Source organism: Rhinolophus sinicus, chromosome 16 (genome assembly GCF_057876585.1).
Source record: "Rhinolophus sinicus isolate RSI-liver-muscle chromosome 16, RSI-T2T, whole genome shotgun sequence".
Classification (NCBI taxonomy): Eukaryota; Metazoa; Chordata; class Mammalia; order Chiroptera; family Rhinolophidae; genus Rhinolophus; species Rhinolophus sinicus.
In genome coordinates, this window is record NC_142516.1 from 192,994,559 (window position 1) to 193,014,196 (window position 19,638).

Genomic DNA, 19,638 nt, shown 5'->3' on the forward strand with positions numbered 1-19,638 from the left:
GTCAAGTTAGGGTAACATGACATAAAATGGATACTGTTGGGGAAATACATGAATTTTGTTTTTAATTAATGAAAAATTAAATTTTCAATATCAAGGGACATTTAAAAAACAATAGTAAAAATGAATTTTCAACCTTCAGTAGCTTCATGGATACTTGTAATAAATGTTAATGTGAAAAATGCAAGTTAGTATCTTTTTTAAAATTTCCTTTGGAAATTCTGAAGTTATTGTTGGAATTTGGCAATACCAGATCACAACTATTCATGCTGCAGAAATTTCTCAAAGATTCTTTATGAAAGGACACCCTTCTGGCTTTCTCAAAGCTTTTAGTTTATTGAATATTAATATGTGAACTCAAACCAATTAAAGATTTGGAAGACATCTTTCTGTTAGGCAGTAAAACAGAAACCACCCTGGAATTCACACAAAAGTTGGAATAGTCCTGCCCACCGTCCTCCAGGTCCCCACGGATGAGTTCCCTCCCCCTGAGCTCAGCTTACTCCCTTCAGACCTGCTGGGAAGTGGACTCTGATTAAGGAGCTTAGACTTGACACCATCTGGGGTCAAATGGTCTTGACATTTGGACTCTCCACGTAGTTTTTCTTCAGCCCTCTTTGTTTATAGTGGTGTCAAGTGATATAACTTCTGTCTGTGTAACCCCTCCGGCCTCCAAATGATCTTCTCCATCAAATTTTCTTCATTTAGATGTATATATAATATGTCCTTAGGAGTCTTCACTTCCACTGGAGTGACTGATTCCTCTTGGGTCCATATGGGATGCGTATCTCCCTGTGGGAAGCTGAGCCCACAGAGAGGTTTCTGAGTAAGCCAGAGTCTGTGCCCCACATCTCGGAGTCTCGTTTCCTTGGCTGGGGATTGGATCTGATGAAAGCTCAGAAATCAAAAGAAGTGACAGTGCATTGAAGTATAATGTCTTCAATGTATGTTTTCATTATCATTCTTACTATTCAAAAAAGTTTCTAGGCACTCCTTAAAACAACTACCTCACTGAAGAACTATTCCCTTTTTTCAGGTGCAAGTAAACCCTACATCAATAATGTTTATTTTAATGAAGATATATCCTAAACCACTCTTCACTGAGTTTATAAACTTTTCCGACATTATCATGTGAATTTTAACTTGTACGTGGTCTGAATCTTTGAGCAGTAACTAAATGTCAATGAAGAAAGAGGTCTGTGAACAATGTGTCACACACACACACACACACACACACACACACACACACACACACACACCACTGGTGGAATTTGTTGACTGAAACAACTGGTCTGGAGACTGAAACAACTGGTCTGGACTGGGGATTATTGATAATTTCATGGCAAGGAGAATAGTGATGAATGATGGGAGCAAATGCGACTGATGTCAGAACACATTGGTGGTCTGTGCAGACTCAAAGAATGGTAGAACCTCATAGGATGAATGTAGTGTTTTCTCTTTTCTCTCTTATCTGAATGATCATTGTCCTATGGACCATCATCTCACTGACTGTTGGCACTGAGAACCGATAACTGAGACAAATATCAGAATGCCAGAACCTCAAACCCCACCAATGAAACCTTGGATCACTCCCTCTTCCATGCGCTTGGCACACCAGCTCCATCTCAGTCATCTTGCTGAGCTTCCAGCATAGGAATTTTTTTGCATGCTTCTTCCAGTTAGAAGCCCTGTGGAAATCAAAGCTGCATGGAAAATTCCAGCATCCAAACTAAGATACCTTGGGAATTTTTGGGGGAATCATATGCCAACAGAGATTTGATATTCTCTTCTTTGAAATGAACACTACTGATGTTACATAATTAAACTGTGTCGACTGAGTAAACACCATGAATGACAAACACTAATTTTGCAAATGAAATCTTGATCTTGAGCAGACCATTCCTCTTCCTCCATTAGACCTGAAACAAGAGGCCCAGCGCTCCATCACTGGAGGACCATGAGAGATGTCCATGCCCAGATCCCTGAGAGCCTCAGACAGACTCACACTCCGTTCAGCCACGTGGGGCGGGAGAGATGGGTCTGAGCGTAGCTTCATGCCTCCTGGCCACCCTGATCCCTGTATTTGAAGCTCAAATAAGATTTAGCCTGTAATTCATATCTTGGGTTGCCATCTGTGTTAGACCTTTGTATTCACTGACTCCTGTGACCCTCAGAGATTCCAGATGGGAGAGAATGTTCTGTGCTCCTTTGGGAAAGTGCTCCTGTTACCCAGACTGGTTTCCAGGCTGGTTCCTATTGCTCACCACTCTGGTAGTCTGTAGGTAACGCTTCCTCAGATGGGTTTTTTCTATGCCGTCCAACAAAAGACAAAGTTCTCTAATACTTTATACTGTAACTGCATATATTAACACAATTGGTTATTGAATGGTAATTTACTTTTTAAAATTTGCCAAAACAAACAATTCTTGTGTCCATATGAACTCTGACCACATCTGCTGATCAACACACCAATGCTGGTGCCTCCAAATTCCTCACTTTTCAGGAGCTTTCATCTGACAAAGTCCATGACTAGGATATTGATCCTGATCTAAATACAACCAACTCCTATTAACATTCAAGTATAATGGGAAATCCTACTAACAGAATTATCCTTTTAGTTCCATAAAAACTTCAAAACTTCTGCAGGCCTTTTGCATCACACACATACTCACTTTTATCAGGAGTCTCCACAAAAGGGTTTCCGTCCTACTACACTGAATTAAATCATTTGAGAAATTGTTAGTCAAACCTTAGATGATTGCCATAACATCTACAATTATGCATACATTCATACCCATCCATTACTACTATCTTCTGTTAAAGTGAAGAGTCCTCTCTACCCTGTCCACATTCTCCAATTAAATCGCTTTCTCTTCTGCCATCTTAGGAACTTTATATTATTGCTTCTATGTTAAGTCTACTTTACTAGACACATACCCTACTTTTCTTGATCTATCTACTCAATATTAAACTATCATGACTCTTCCATTTTGAAATAAAAACTTCATCTGAACATATTTTCTTTCTAGTATCTGCTCTCCTGTTCCCAATCAAACAAAGTTGGAAGTATAGTTACCATTTCTTTATACCCTTTGACTTACTAAAATCACCAATGATCTCCCCATACATATGTCTTGCTAACACCACCAATGTTTTCCCACAAAATATCTAATGGGTATGTCTCAGTCTTTTATTTGAAACCAAAGAATTGGATTATGACCTCCTTTTGGTAACTGTTTTTCTGTGCTATTTCAGGCTCCTGATTGTTTTCAAACTTCTCTGTGGTCATTTCTTCCACACATCCTCAGCAAAGAATATCTCAAACAACTCTAATGGTATGTCTGAAGAGTCCATCCTAGCTCCTTCTCTCTGTTTTATACCCTGTCCTGACACTTGCACACATTTATTTGTGCGTGAAAATGGGCTGCGGTAATAAATCATAAATTCCTAACTGTGCAGGCTGTGGTGGGTAGTCATGCTCCAGGCCTGTGGCTTCTCTGGTGAAAGGTTTTAAGCCACCCTGTACATGGTTCCCATGCAACTAGTTACCACACCTCTGAAATAAGGATAGCCACCCTCAAGAGAGTGCCTAATTGTGTTGACTGTCCTATAATCCATCCCTGCCTGGCTTTCTCCCTCCCCATGTCATCTTTCTTCCTCCCCTCCTTAATTTAAATGCAAAAAGAAGCTGCAAAACTCATTCAAGGAAGCATTTGAGAGCTTGCTTCCTGGCAGTTGTCATCAGTTTCACTAAAATTAAAGCTTATAAAAAATTCCCTGCAGGTTTTGACATTTCTTACATCACACTAGATACACATGTTGAGTTTTGAGAAACGTATGACTATTATCTGTTACAGGGTTTTGGTGGTGAAACAGGTGTAGTAAATAGATGTATAAGAGACATAAGAAGGCAGATGTAACAAAAGGTGTTTTTTCAGACATTACTGGGCATGAGCCATGATAGCAGTCACTTCGATAGCTGCTGCACATGCAGGTGGGATAAAACTGCAGTTTGTCCCTGATGCATGTCAAAAGGAGTAAGCAGGGATTGAACTGGGCAGCAGAAATGGTGCAGTTAGGGGCTGGTAGACCAAAGTGGGATGACTGGACTGTGGTTCCCAAGTGGTAGGAGAACCTGGGCATGGGGAGTGATTCCGTGAAGCAGCTGAAGGGGCAGAGAGCGGTGATTACTGGCTGTGGTCTCTGATCACTAACCTGATGGATATTCCTGGTAAAACGTACCTGTGGTTAGTACTTCTCAGGAGGGTCACTTGTAGAAATCTGAGTTTGGAAAAGAGCAAAATGTAAATATTAACATTGTCAATCTGTAGCCATGTAATTTTGTCACATTATTAAAGAGTTTTGAAAGCATGCTATGCCATTTTTAACACTGGTGAACATCTCAGTCATTCTGGGCTGCATAGCAAAACCCCACAGAGCAGGGGGCTTAAACTACACACATTCATTGCTCGTAATTCTGAAGGTGGAAAGTCCAAGATCAAGATGTCAGTAGATTCAGTTCCTAGTGATGGACGAGCCCCTGGCTCCCAGGAGGCCTCCTCATTGTGTCCCAACAGAGTAGAAGGAGAGAGCGCGGGTCTCTCCCTCTCATCGTGGCACCAGTCCCTTCATGGGGGACCCACTCTGGAGCCCTCATCTAACCCTGATCACCTCCCAGAGGCCCCGCCTCTGAAGACCACTGCAGTGGAGGTTAGGGCTTCCACATAGGAGTTGGGAGAGAGGGGGCCCATGCACTGAGCCCATAACAGCAAATAAATCAAAATCAGGAGAGTTTTGTGAGGATGACTTAAGCAAATGTATTTAAATCTCTAGGCAGAGTCTTATTTAATAAGAGTTTTTCTTATTTTTTAGACTTTAGGTACAAAAAGTGAGTTAAATCTACTTTTGTTTCTGATAGAATATCACCGTTTTCTGTGAAATACATTTAATACTAACACAATTTTGGTATAAATTAAAGTTTACCAATACTTGTATAATTTATGAAATGCTGGGGGTGTTGTTAGTGGTGATGATTGATATAGGACAGTATTCCAGTTACAACTGTACTAAAATATGCTATTGAACAAATACATTTCCTCATCAAACCCATGCATCCTGCATTTTCTAAGTCATGACATCCTAGGTTTGGGGTTCAGAGAGAGAATTGCCCAACCCTATGAAAAACTTGGGCTAGTTAACTTATGAAGTCACTGATTTTCATTTCCTAGTCTGAAAAAAGAAAAGGGTTTTCACATATTATTTACTAGCAACACTAGCCAAAGTCTTCTCCATCTGGGTCTGAGTAGATGTGAGCACTCGCCCACTTTTAGAACAGTACGTGTTCTCGTACACTGAGCTGAGGGGCTCCACTCAGGAGATGTGTTGGGGATTCATGACCAGTATGTCTGGAAACTGTGGATGAGACTCGCATCTCATGGCTTCTTTCTCCTTGCTCAGCTTGTCCTGCTTATGGCTGACACTGTCTGTGAGTGAAAAGCCAGTGGAAGAGAGGTGGTGGCTGAATTCTTGAGAATGCCACCACAAGTGAGTCAAGATTTAATCTTTCCCCTGAATAACATGTGCTGCTAGTGGATGGGAAGTCTTCTCTTGGCCTGAATCTTCTCAGTGCATTCAGACAGTATTCAACGATGTGAACTCTAATTAAATTTTCCCAGCACTCAGAGATGCTTATGGTCGATCAGGTACTGATCAATAAATTGTCTCCTTTTCAACATTCGCACTAACTTAGCTCACTCTCCATTAAGAAGGTCCTAGCAGAAAAGACGTCGCCAACATTTTCTTCTCATCGATCGCATGGTCTTAGTGGGAAAATGATTTACTCATGAAACATATTAGTGTCTACAGTGGGCTTAAGTGTGTGGTGGTAGGTGGCAGAGGTGAGTATGAGCATAAGTTTACAGTCCACTCAAGAGGTTAGCAGGTGAATTTAACGAAGCCAGTGTGATATATGGAGGGCTGGGTCTTCCTGTTTTCAGAGATCATAGAAAGGTTTGTACAAGAGAATGCAACGGGAAATCTTTTTTTCCTCAATTTTATACTTACTAAAGTTTTGATGCAATGCACTTGAATAATTTTGAAACTTCCAAAGATAACTAAAATCCTCTTTACTGCCATTTTCCCCAGTCACCTACTTTCCCTCTTTACAGTTACAGTATCTTAAAATTTGAAAACAATGCATAGGGAGTATTTTATAAATTGGCTGTGCATTTAGCATTTGTGTACAGAGGTTAGAGTTAGACTTTTATTGCAGTTTTTGAAGGACTAAGAGAGGTGAGAGCTAATCAAGGGGCTTATACTGCCTCTTGAAAAATAAAATTAATATACAGGTGACTGACACAATAACTGATAACTGATGATAAGACTGGAGAGCTCACCACAGGACGGGTCATTCCCAGGCCATCCTTCAGAACAGCAATCTCAGGAGCCCTTAATTGTACTGCATGACCCTTGATAACCTGAAAAGACCAAGTGAGTTTTGTAAGATGAGAGGAGCCACTTGCTGATGCCAAGTTCAAGAAAGCAGTTTATCCTGCAGAATGCTGGGCCTTTTTTCATGATTCTCTACCTTTTAATATTAATAGGATTATCACTTGTGCATATTGTTTGTTGTAAAAGAAGCATTTGCACATTAGCTCATTGGAACTCTCAGGACCAATATATCACCTAAGTTATCATCACTAGTGTGGAAGTCAATATTACTAATTTAGTGAGGAATTGCCAAGTTATTTCCACATTTAAGATTCATTTATAAATAAATAAAAAGATTCATTTATAATGAAGTAATTATGTGCTCACCAAGCGTGTATTTCTTTTTTGTGTGAGAAAGGCACAAGCAAAATCAGCACAGAGGAACATTTGACGTGAACTAAAAATGTGGTTGGAGCTTTCTATACAGACAGCTTCCCATCTGCCAGCATCATCATGTTGACTATCATCCATGGAATATTGGCCCTGATTGAACCAGAAGATCCATGATATTCTAGGAATTTGTAACCTGCAAGGATGTAGCTGTAGACTTGACCCAAAAGAGTGGGCCTTGCTGGACACATCCCTGAGAAAGCTGTACAGAGCTGTGATGCTGGAGAACATTAGCCATCTAGTCTCCGAGGGTGCGCCTGTCAACATTCAGTCATTTCTTTATTTATGAAACGCGTATCCAGGACAGCTTCCACATATGCCACTCTGCTGTCTGCCCTGATTCAAATCTTTTTGTACCTGGATGAAATCTGTTACTTTATTTTCATCAAATGTTACACAATTGGAATATAGTCTTCCAATTTTATATCTTTCTGCTATGCTATCTCCAAGAAAAAGAACAGTGCTGGGAATACAATGAGTATTTTTAAATGAATAAAGATCTTAAATATTTTCCGCTCTAAGAACTATGAGTCTTGAGCACAGTAGAAAACATAACATCTTGTCTTCACTTTCCATATAAAACTCCACAGAGTATACTTCACAGCTCCTCAGGTGGAGCTTATGTTTATTGTATGCCTTTGAAAATAATGTGAGCCCCTCTGTGGAAACATTTGATTCCTCTGTGGATGCAAACACTGAGCACTCTGCCTTTCAGATAGGCAGCAGCATCAGCACCCACAGGCCTGCACTGTCTTGGGGTGCAGTGTCAGGGTGAGAACCTTGACTGTGGCCAGTGCTCCAGGGGTTCTCTGGGCTGCCCATCCATGCTCACATGGTTCTTCTTCAGTAGCCGGCACTGGATGTGAACATCATGTGCTGTTATCAACACAGAACTGGAAATCAACATACCATTCTCCAACATACAGGGTATCAATTCGTCAAATGAGATGTGATTTCCCAGATGAAGCAGGAGGAGGAGCCGTGGAGGGAAGAAAGGGGACTTCCCCATGGCCTGAGGCCAGGTGAGCTCCCGGCATGTGTGCTCTGTGTGAAGAAGAGGCTCGTCAGTGGGTGACCAAGACCTCATGGATGTCAGTTGCAGATTTTATTTAGTGAATAACAGCTTCAGAGAAATTTGAGTGGCCACTGAGACAAAATTCCTCAGATTGAGTCATAATTTGTCACACTTATTAACTTCCCTTCATGTATCCTCCTGTACTTACATTTAACCTCAGAGAAGCAATGTTGCTGTCCTCATTGGATGTAAAATTTTACAATGTGGTCTTTCTTTTAATGATTTCCATTTTCATATCCTCTGCAGCGGCCAATCATTATTTTGTTTTTCTTGAATTTCAACACTGAGGGTTTTTTTTTCCTAATTTATATTATTCTAATATGTGCCTGTTCACTAGTATATTCCTCAATGTCACATTATTTTGCCATGCAATGGTCAATATTTGAAACATACTTACATGGGCCTTGCGTTTGTTTTTTCCCATCAATTTAATTCCCCTAATTCCACTGAAGATATTTCTTATGTCTATTTCTTAGTTTCTTTAAATTTTCAGGCATGCAAAACAGCCACTGAAAACAAGGAATAATATCTATGCAAGATGTCTGTATGAAGGACCCATCTAAGTACAAGACAATAGTAAGTTTCATGGTGACAAACCTTGATCATGCATGTTAAAGGTCTGGGAATGGGATAAGTTAACATTTCAGAAGAACCACATAAAAATAGTAAGAATTTGGCATAAGTACATTCTCATAGAATGTGATTGAAAATCTCAATGTGAATAAGAAATCAGCCTGGATTTAAACTATAAATTTTGTTCTGATAAAAGGATAGTTGTATAATCCTGGTTTATTTGCATGAAACACAATGAAATCTTCAAAATTACTCAGTCCTCCAGTAAAGATGCTATAAAGGTAAAAATGTTTGTGCACGCTGGAAATTAACACACCATATGTTATGTAACTAACATGGGGAAGACTTTCCTGGAGATATTCATGAAATGGTCAGCATAGAATTCATATGTAGAGAAGTGAATGAATGAATGTATGTGAACAGTTCTTTTACAGTCTCTCATCTCTTTCCCAACAGCAGAGATATCACTGAGGAAAGGACCCCTTTGAACATATTGAGTTCAATGAGGTTTTCTTTCACACATACATATTGAGTCAACATGTCTTAATTTACACTGGAGAGAACCATATAAATGTAATGAATGTGAGAAACTTTTCAGTCACAGAAGAAACCTTTATATACACCAGAGAATTCATATGGGAGAGAAACCCTATAAATGTGATGAATGTGGAAAACACTTCAGCTGGGGCTCTCACCTTAATTTCCACAAAATAACTCACAAAGGAGAAAATCCATATGTGTGTAATCAATGTGGAGGGCCTTCAATCATACTTCATTCTTAAGTAGAAATTAAGAGGATTCATACTGGCGAGAAGCCATTTGTATGTCATTTATGTTGGAAAGCCTTTGTTCAAAAGCCTTAGATGACATGAGAAAACTCACACTGGAGAGAAGCCATTTGGATGTCATGTACGTGAGAAAGTCTTTGTTCAAAGCTCTTACCTCAGACATTAGAGAACTCACACTCCAGAGAAACCATTTAGATGTCGTTTATGTGGGAAATTCTTTGTTCAAAGTTCTTGCCTTAAACGACATGAGAGAACTCACACTGGAGAGAAGCCATTTGGATGTCATTTATATGGGAAAGCCTTTGTTATAAGTGCTTGCCTTAGAAGACATGAGACAACTCACTCTGTAAATATAATGAATGTGGAAGAGTCTTCAACCACAGCTCTAATAAATCAGAAAACTCATACATGGGAGAAATTCTATGACTATATTCATAATGGAAATGCTTTCATTTATAACTTACCTTTAAACAACATGAGTGAACTTCACTTGGAGGAACCCTATATTTATAATCAATGAGGAAGACAATTTAGCTGATCTCCAGTCATGGGTTGCACAAGAAAACTCTATATGAATAAGAATCTAATTTCCCTAAAATGGAAAATCAGACAGGAAGGTCTTTACCAGGAGGTCACATGAGTGGAAAAAACAGGATTTAATGCTCAGTATAATATGCATGAAAAAAGTTTTTTACTCAGAGAAAAACTATTTTAGACTTGTGAATTTTTGCACTAAATTTGTCCCTATTTATTTTTGGGAATATGTTTCAAGACCTCCAGTGAATGCCTGAAACCATAAATAATACTGAATCCTATATATACTATGCCATTTCTTACACATACATACGTATGATGAAGTTTAATTTATAAATAGGGCACAGTAAAAGGTTAACAATAACTAATAAAGTAGAATAATTATAATATACTGTAATACAAATTATGTGAATGAAGTCTCTCAAAATATCTTGTACTGTACTCACCCCTCTTGTAATGATGACAGAGGCTACAATGCCTGTGTGATAAGATGAAGTGAGGTGAATGACATAGGTATTATGATGGTGTGAGGCTAATAAAAGGGTTATATGAACACAAGCACTGTGACACCAAGAAAGCTGCTAAATGACTAATGAGCAGGTAGCGTGTACAGTGTGGATTCGCTGGACAACAGAATGATTCATGCCCCAGGCAGGATGGAGCAGAATGACATGTGATTTCCTCTCACTGTTCAGAATGGCACACAATTTAAAACTTATGTTTATACCTGGTATTTTGCATTTAATATTTTCAGGCCATGATTGACCATGGGTAACTGAAACGGTGGAAAGTGAAACTGAAGATAAGTGGGGAGGGACTGCTATATGTATAAAATACTTCCAATGTAACGAATGAAGGGAAGTCAGTGATTTTTAATTCCCTAGTAAACATTTAATGTCTCGAATTATATACACCAATGCTAAAATCAAATGAATGGTGGGCGTTTGTATCAGAAATTCATGACTAGGAAAAACACCTAAAAAAAATGTTTAACCACACAATGTAGACATTAATTGGTAATCTTGCTTAATGGCATATTATAACAAAAATTAGGGTAAATATGTAGGGTTGTGATATCATGTGAGAATTCTGAGTGTAGAATTTTGTAACAATAAGCAATTATTTTTTTAATGTAGTGCTTAAAAATACATATGAAGTGAAGTTGTTGCTAAAAAATCTATTATACTGCTCAGTTTCGATTATTCATGCTGCAGTAATCATAATTATGATGAGTGGGTTTAACCAGAAAGTAACTTTGAACATTACTGAAAAATGTCAAACACAAGATGATGTGTCATAGCTACATACCATTAACATATATGTACATCACAAGTATAAATTAAGTCAATAAATAGCTAATTTTTGAGTGAAGTCTGCTGATACATACTTTTTCCTTTATAAATGCCTTTTTTAAAAAATAAAGGGCATTGCATAATGATAAATGAATCAATTCAACAAGAGGATATAACATCTGTAAATATTTATGCATCCACCTTAGGAGCACCTAAATATATGTAGCAAATATCAACATACCTAAAGAGAGAAATAGACAGCAATACAATAGTAGTAAGGGACTTTGATACCTCACTGGCATCAATGGATAGATCATCCAGACAGAAAATTAATACGGAAATACTGGTCTTATATGACACTGTTAGACCAGATATACTTAACAGCTTTTACAAAATATTCCATCCAAAAGCAACAGAATATGCATTCTTCTCAAGTGCATATGGAACATTCTCCAACGTGGATTGCATGTTAGCCCACAAAACAAGTCAATGAAGAAAACTGGGGCCGGCCAACTGGCTCACGTGGTTTGAGTGCAGAACTGAGGTAGCCGGTTCAATTCCCACATGGGCCAGTGAGCTGCGCCTTCTACAGCTAAGATTGTGAACAACAGGTCTCCCTGGATCTGGGCTGCCGTGAGCAACTGGAGTTCAGCGTGGGCTGCTGTGTACTGCCATGGGTTACCATGTGCTGCCGGGAGCTGCCAGTGGCCATTGTGACTGGCTGCCAGCCAGCGTGAGCAGCCATGGGCTGCTGTGTACTGCCGTGGGCTACCGTGTGCTGCCATGAGCAGCCAGTGGCCAGTGTGAGTGGCCGGCAGCCGGTGAGAGCTGCCGTGAGCTACCCACCAACAACAGGTGACGGACTGCCTCAGCTAGGGGAGGGGAGGGACGCAAGGCTCATAATACCATCAGCATGGGCCAGGGAGCTGCGTCCTACACAACTAGACTGAGAAACAACAGCTTGAACCAGAGTGTTTGGGGGAGAGGCGGAAGAATGGGGAGAAAAATAAAATAAACCAGACTGAAATCATATCAGGCATCTTTTTTAACCCCAATGGTATGAAAATAAAAAACAAGAAGAAAACTGGAAAATTCACAAATATGTAGAATTAAATAACATGCTACTGAACAACCAAGTGGTCAAAGAATTCAAGAGAAATTAAAAAATACTTTGAGACAAATGCAAATGTAAATACAGTGGTACCTCGGTTTTCAAACATAATCCATTCCGGAAGACCGTTCGAGTTCTGAAATGTTTGAAAACAGCCAACAGCTAGGCCACAGGATCTTACACTCAGTGGAAGCTGCATGACATGTTCGACTTCTGAGGCGTGTTCGAAAACCGAAAACCGAAGCATTTACTTTCGAGTTTACTGCGTTCGTAAACCAAAATGTTCGTCAACAGAGATGTTCAAAAACTGAATTACTACTGTATACCAAATCTTATGGAATAAAGCAAAAGCAGTTGAAGAGGGAAGTTTATATCAATAAATACCTATATCAAAAAACTATATAAAATCTCAAATAACCTAAATTTACACCCAAGGAACTAGAAAAAGAAGAACAAATGAAGCCTAAAGGTAGTAGAGGCAAGGAAATAACAAGAGCAGAAATAAATGACATAGAGACTAAAAAAACCAATAGAAAACATCAATGAAACTTAGCTGGGATAAGATAGAGATAAAATTGATGAATCTTAGCTAGGATCCTCAAGAAAACACAAAAATGAAAGAGGAGCTGTTACAATTGTTACCACAGAAATACAAAGGATCATAAGAGACAACTTGGAACAATTATATTCTGATAAATTGGACAACCTAAAAGAAATGGTCAAATTCCTAAAATCATACAACTTAGCAAAATGTAATCATAAAGAAATAGAAAATCTGAACAGACTGATTACTAGAAAGGAGACTGAATCAGTAATCAAAAACCTCCCAACAAACAAAATTCCAGGAACAGACAACTTCACTCGAGATTTCTACCAAAACATTTAGAGAAGAATTAAAACAAATCATTCTCATACTCTTCAAAAAGTAGAAGAGGGAACATATCCAAACATTTTTTACCAGATCAGCATTACCCTGATACCAAAACCAGACAAGGACATCACAAGAAAAGAAAATGGCAGGCCAATATCTCTGATGAACATAGATGCAAATAAAATATTAGCAAACCAAATTCAACAATACATTAAAAGGATCTAAGTGTGGTTTGTTCCAGGGATGCAAGGATGGTTCAACATCCACAAATCAAATAATGTGATTCACAATATTAACAAAATGAAGGATGTTCATATGATCATCTCAGTACATGAAGAAGAAGGATTTTACAACATCCATTTATGATAAAAACTCTTGACAAAGTGGGCATAGACGGAACATACCTCAACTTAATTAAGGGCACATATGACAAGCCTACAGCTAACATCATACTCAATGGGGAGAAGCTGAAAACTTTTTCTTTAAGATCAGGAACAAAGCAAGGTTACCTGCTCTCCCCTCTTCTATTCAATGTAGTACTGTAAGTCCTAGCCAGAGCAATTAGGCAAGAAAAAGCAATAATAAGCATCAAAATTGGAAAGGAATAAAAAGAATCACTTTGTGCAGGTTGCATGATATTATATATAGAAAATCCTAAAGACTACATCATAGTACTTTTAGATTTAATAAAAATATTCAGTAAAAACTTTTACTTTTTTCTAGGTGTCTATCAAAAAAGTATAATAAAAAGTGATTTAAAAAATGTATAAGAGGGCGGGCCGGTGGCTCAGGTGGTTGGAGCGCCATGCTCCTAACTCCAAAGGCTGCCAGTTCGATTCCCACATGGGCCAGTGGGCTCTCAACCACAAGGTTGCCAGTTAGATTCCTCGACTCCCGCAAGGGATGGTGGGCAGCGCCCCCTGCAACCAAGATTGAACATGGCACCTTAAGCTGAGCTGCCGCCGAGCTCCCGGATGGCTCAGTTGGTTGCAGTGCGTCCTCTTAACCATAAGGTTGCTGCTTCAACTCCCGCAAGGGATGGTGGGCTGTGCCCCCTGCAACTAGAAAACAGCAACTGGACCTGGAGCTGAGCTGCACCCTCCACAACTAAGACTGAAAGAACAACAACTTGAAACTGAACGACATCCTCCACAACTAAGATAGAAAGGACAATTTGACTTGGAAAGAAGTCCTGGAAGTACACAGTGTTCCCCAATAAAGTCCTGTTCCCCTTCCCCAACAAAATCTTAAAAAAAATAAAATAAATAAAATGGTTTATCTGGGAAAAGAAAATGGAACCACCAAAGAGTGTAAGCACACTCACACCCGGAGGGCAGTCCTCTGTGACAAAAAACCCAGAACACAATATGGCTCCCTCTTTTATTGACATCTCTTCCCCTAGAGTTTACCATGGAGTTCAACAGGAAGTCAAGACTAGAGAGTCAACAAGGGGCCCAGCTCGACCCATAGTCTTCCCAGCTCTATGATTAAGCGTCTTAAGATGTCAGTTTACTTTCAACAGCCAGAAAGTACAAACAACTTGAATGACTATCAGTGGCTGAATAAACAAACACAATCTGGTTTATCCATACAATTGAATGTTATTCAGACATAGAAAATACTAAGTATTCATATGTGCCACAATTGGATGAACTTTGAAAACATTATGCTCAATTTAAAAAGCCAGATGGAAAGGTCAAATATTGTTTGACTCCATGTATTTAAACATTCAGAATAGGCAAATTCATACCATGTTTCCCTGAAAATAAGTCCTAGCCAGATAATCAGCTCCAATGCTTTTTTTTGGAGCAAAAATTAATATAAGACCCAGTCTTATTTTAATATAAGGCCAGGTCTTATATAATGTAATGTAATATATAATATAAATATAAATATAATACCGGGTCTTACATTATTATTCCAAAAGATGGATTAGAGCTGACTGTCCGGCTAGGACTTATTTTCGGGGAAACAGGGTAGATACAGAAAGTACATTAGTAGCTGGCAAGGGTTGTTGAGTAGAATAATGGAAGTGATTGCTTAATGAGGGTCAAGCTTCTTTTTGGGATGATGAAATTGTCTGGAATTTAATTAGTGGTAATGCTTGTACAACACTTAGGGGGGAAATAGCATGGCAGTTTTATGTAAAGCCTTGACCAACTGTTGAAAAACATCATTGTATCTTATTATTGTTCCAATTCCTAGGAATTGTGTGAAGTGTTATAGCAGCTATACGTATTTGTATTGTGTACGCTGAAGATCAGAAAAAAGATAATGGTTATTTTTTCCTACATGAAGTAACTTTCTCTCCCACCCAAACTCTTATCTCAACTTGCTGGTACTTGGGTCAAGGTTCTATTAAAAGCTATGGTTTTATAAAACTGAAATAAACTGAAATCAAATATGTATAAAGAGTATTTTCAAATTATCCTTCAAAATGGTCTTTGTTCTCCATCATTTAATGAGATGTTTACTTTTTGTCTTCAAAATCTAATCAAGGTGAAGGGGGGACACTGGAGGGAGGCTGGGGGGAGTGTTACAGGGAAAGAAGCGCTGTCCATGTTTAGCACTTGTGTACTCAGGGTGCTTCCATGGAGTTTAGCTATGATTAGGTTTTCCCTTATAAGGGAAAGATAAAATCGACGTCTCATTTTCCCCAAGAAGCTGGGCAGTGTAGAATTTGGGAGAACAAGCAGCTCCTTCCAGAAGAACGTGCATTGGGAGTGTAGTAGGCCTTGCAGCCTCTATTTTGGGGGTTCTGGTGAGTCCTCTGTTCAACTATTAGGTTGGTGCAAAAGTAATTGCAGTTTAAAAGGTTAACGTTGCAAAATTTGCACCAACCTAATAGATGTCAGCAAGCTTCACTCTATTTCATTGCACAAGTCTTAATCAATCTTCAAACACTTCTGTACCAAAACACTGGCTTAAATATTTAAATTATATTAATATCTAATTTTTATCTGCTCATTAACTTCATCACTTGTGCTAAATTATCATGACTCATGCCCATGATACATTCTAATGCAGGGAATTTTAAGGGGTAAATTTGCAAGATGGGAGCTGTTGATTCCACCAAATTGAAGTCATTGACTTGGTTAACCAAATGGTAAAACAGTCTGTGACATCACTTGGTTGATAACCAAATCTGTGCAGAGCCCATCTGAAAGTCAGAGTTGAGTGAGTGACACTGCTGGAGATCCCATATGGAGGAGCCAAGCTGACTCAGGACAAGTGCATCGAGAGGGGCAGAGGAGAGGAGGCAAGCAGTGAGGCTCGCGGGGGCAGGGGTAGAGCTGGAGACCACCACCAGTGCACATGGCAGAACAACTGAATCTGAAAATCCCACAGTGAAGGAAGAAACCAAGTCCACACACGGTGCGAACCAGGCATCCCTGCCTCAGAATCATGCAGGCAATTGGAGCTCCTGATCACCGTGGGAGAGTTGGCATTTGCAACTCTTGTTCCTCTCACATAAAGGTGTTTATATATTATTCATTAGCAATAGTCACAGTATTCTTACTTTTGACCATGAGCAAAAAGAGCCCCCTTGCTCTTTCCCTTAGAGAACCCTGCATGTCCTTGTTGACTGTGGCCACTTCTAAGTGAGGGTTTGGGGCTTCACGAGATGGGGGTCTGGAAATTGTGGACATCTGGAGTCTCATGGCTTCTTTCTTCTTCCTCCGCTTTGCCTTCTTAATGCATTGACTGGGTGTGAGTGAAAAACTTCCATCTGCCCAGGGGAGACCCTCTCTCCTTGTTCAGGTGTTACATCTTGCTCTTAAACCTCATAGCCTGCAGCAGCTCCTATCACTCCACCCTGTGCAAACTGTCCCCCATCAATTCTCTTCTGTCTCAGACCCTCACCCCATGGAAATGAACTTAGGCGAATGGACACCCCATAGACACATAAAACCCTGTGGTCCAACTCAACCCATATTTGTGGGACATTCTCTCCACCAAGGTTCTCGAACCAGTTCTGAAAATGAATAAGAGGAATCTGGATCTTGGCGATAACTGCCCAATTTTCCCTGACAACCCCCACCCCGAGTATTAACATCCTCTCTCAAAATACACCCCACCAAAGGCATGAGAGTCAGCATCCCACACTTCTCCCACCCTTCCAGGATCCACACAAACTGTAGAACTCCGTACCAGCTTCTGAAAGTTACTCTTGACTGTGTAGGCAGCATCTTCTTTTACAAGGTTTCTCCTCCACTGCTGTTTCCTTATTGATCTTCTGTCTGGTCATTCTATGAAACAGAGGTACCAGTCTCCTGCTGTGATTGTATAATTGTCTATTTCTCCTTTAATTCTGTCAGTGTTTGCTTCATGTATTTATGGGGCTCTGAGGTTTAAATTTTATGACTGTTATATCTTCTTGGTAAATGGTCCCTTTTATCATCATACAAGGTCCTTCTTTGTCTCTTGTAACAGTTTTTGGTTTAAGATCTATTTTTATTACTATTGCCACTCCTGATCTCTACTGGTTAATGTTTGCAAGGTTTTACCTTTTTCATTCCTTCATATCCAACTTACACGTCATTAGATCCAAAGCAAGCCTCTTGTAGACAGCATGTAGTTGGATCCTATTTTTGTAACACATTATGCCAAGTCTCTGGATTGGGGAGTTTAATCCATTAACATTTAAATCCAAGGAATGCCTTAACATTTGCCATTTTGTCATTGATTCTGTACAACTCACAGCCTTTTTGGGCTATCCTTTTCTCCATGATTACCTTCCTTTGTAATCAGTTGATCTTTTGGTAGGGACATTTTTTTATTCCCTTCTCATTTCCTTTTGTATAGTCTATAGATATTTTGCTTGTAGTTACCATGGAAATTAGGTTTAATCTCCTAAACTTGTAACAATGTATTGTAAATTGATACCAACTTTAATCACGTATTAACACTGTACTCCTTTATAGCTCTCCTCCCACCCCTCGTTATTACCATCCGTATTGTGGAACACTTTTGTGATTGTTGCTGGACAATGCTGAATAGAAATGTCCTCTTCATGAAGGGATCTGGCTTACTGGAGAGGATTGTGAAGACACGCATGCGCACAGCTGCTCCAAGGGCCCCACCGTGCTGCCAGGCGCATGTTTACGGTGTTCCTGACATATTGCAAGCACTCTTGCAGATACAGAGATCACACAGTGCTGTCAGAGGAAACCTCGGAAAGCATCCTTTGTCAATGTGAATCTCTAGAGATATTTCTAAGTCCCCTCCAGGTACCCCCAACCACAACCGCTCCACTGGAAGCTGGGGCTGGGCAACCCTTGGCCCTCCAGAAACACCACAGTATCTGACAACACAGGGGTCTAGCAACCACTCTTTTCCCACTAAAGGCTAGACAGGTCACCCTCCTCTTCCTCTTAGGTTGGTAGCAAAGTGGGGCAGCCTGGGACAAAGAGGGTGTGACCAGAGAGGGGCCTCGGCCACGACATAGCAGGGGCAGGTGGGACTTCAGCCTGATACAGGCAGGGCCTTAAAAGGTATGATCATTGCAGGCATGCCTGTGCCTCCTCTGCCCCCTCTGCCCTATCTGTAAGTGTTCCTGGGTCTGCCACTCATTCCTCCAAAAACACAGCACCTTCCGTTTTCGCTTTGGTACTGCTGCTTTAACACGGCTTTAGTCCTTCCCCCTGCTGAACTTAGGATCCTCAATCCGCAAGCCTAGTAGGCTTTCTACCTTAGAACTCCATAACTGAGTCCCCCATCTTTTGCCCCAGCTCCATAACTCTCCCACTCAGAGCCACCATCACTGATGCCCACAGGTCCACCTCTGAACCATTCAAACCCTGGGTGCTAGTTTCCTACTGATCAGGATTCAGCCCCTCCCATCTCCATAGCCCCAGCAGGGCCACAAGCCTGCCTCCACTGCTACTTTCACTTTTCCTGGGCTCCCCAGAGTGCCCAGTGGGCCTTTGCTGAAATCACTGGTGCTTCACAGGTAACAACTGTTGAACTGATGCCAAGTAGACAACGCTTCTCACCTCATGCATCCCTCTGAAATACAATGACACACACTAATCTAATAATGACAACACCCTCATAATGCATGCAAACCCTAACACACACACAGCAAATGACCGCGCTTAAACATAGTATGTATGTTCAGATAATCACATATGGATCTCTCAAACTGAACACATACTTTCACAGATGCCATAAAGATCTACACTCTCTAAATCATACAAACATCACAGAAACACACCTGTATGCAGATCACATAATGGCCATATGCCCTAACCACACACAATTGCTGACACAAAGTTATTAATGGGAAACCCGGTTACGCCTTTGTGTGCTTTGATAATGGAGCATTTCAAGCTTTAACATCAATCAGGGACAAACACATGGCAGAGCAACAAAATGTGTTCTAAATTCCATCAAAACCCAGCAAAACTGGTTCTTATGGTGCCATATGGTAAAAGAGACAGGATCTGCATGTGGGCGTTTGATTCATTTGCACCAGCAAAAAATTAAGTTATGAAAGTGAAGATAATTAAACCAGG

General features: G+C 40.0%; 1 protein-coding gene across 2 annotated transcripts in view; it reads right to left on the minus strand.

Annotated features, from left to right (window-relative positions):
- The window catches only part of FBXO25 (F-box protein 25), a 101,923-nt gene that overhangs the window by 61,838 nt on the left and 20,447 nt on the right, over nt 1–19,638 (minus strand). The window lies entirely within an intron of this gene.